Source organism: Dermacentor albipictus, chromosome 3 (assembly GCF_038994185.2).
Source record: "Dermacentor albipictus isolate Rhodes 1998 colony chromosome 3, USDA_Dalb.pri_finalv2, whole genome shotgun sequence".
NCBI classification, from domain to species: domain Eukaryota; kingdom Metazoa; phylum Arthropoda; class Arachnida; order Ixodida; family Ixodidae; genus Dermacentor; species Dermacentor albipictus.
This window is the reverse complement of record NC_091823.1, coordinates 134,260,290-134,261,153: the sequence shown is the minus strand read 5'-3', so window position 1 is coordinate 134,261,153 and position 864 is coordinate 134,260,290. Positions and strand designations below refer to the sequence as shown.

General features: G+C 47.7%; 1 non-coding gene across 1 annotated transcript; it reads right to left on the bottom strand.

Moving 5' to 3' along the window:
* Window positions 1-276: 276 nt before the first annotated feature.
* Window positions 277-463, bottom strand: LOC135904965 (U2 spliceosomal RNA). Its single transcript, XR_010565271.1, has one exon. It is a non-coding gene; the product is annotated as a U2 spliceosomal RNA (small nuclear RNA).
* Between the last annotated feature and the right edge of the window lie 401 nt (window positions 464-864).

The window sequence follows — 864 nt, the reverse complement described above, 5'->3', positions numbered from 1 at the left end:
GTAAGAACCTGCACTTGCTCAGTCTTTGCGCTTTGTTACTCCCTTTTTATGCGCGTCTTCTGCGAGACCGCTACTACAGGCACTTGTTGTAGGAACGCTGAAAGTACCGTTTCATTATTCATCCAGCACACTTCCTCAGTTCCGCGGATGATATGAGATATATAATAATGTTTAGAGACTTGCCATCCCGAAGTTTCTCTGCTGTATTAAAGCGCAAGAATTTTACGGCAGAGCTATATATGGGTAGTTTCCAGCTGATCAATGACCGTAGACGAAGAACCGTGGGCCGATTCCGGAGATGGTGCAATACAAAGCCGTCCCACCATGGAGGTGAAGCAGGCTTCAAGAACTCCGCCAAATTAAAAAAAAAATACCTCTAATATCTTAGGTCCAAATACAACCCGTACCAGATACTAAGCTGATAAAAACAGATACAAGTAGAGCACTGAGTCTCGTTGGCCATGTCTACGTTCGCACCACCATCTCTTTGTCGGTGTTTCAAACGCTTGCGTGTCTCATTTACTTTCCTTTTGCAATGCCGTGGTGGTGGTCCCGTAAGCGTGCTGCCCACCAGGACCACGAGGCGGAAAGAAATGCGAACTGCCCATGTAGCCCCAATCCCGCAAGCATAGAACGTTTCACCGGAACAACGGCCATGTATCAGAAGGAGTTTGTGGGGAACCAGTTTGGCGTGGCATCTATCGTGTGTGACCGATTGTCGTTTTATAGTGACCTCACATCCCTTAGAGCACTGCGGGACGTCGGCCAACGCAAAAAAAAAAACGTAAGCAGCGTCACCCAAAAGTGTCGTGCCGTGTTTTGCAACAAAAGATGAGAATGCATCCAACCCGGTGGGTCATCTTC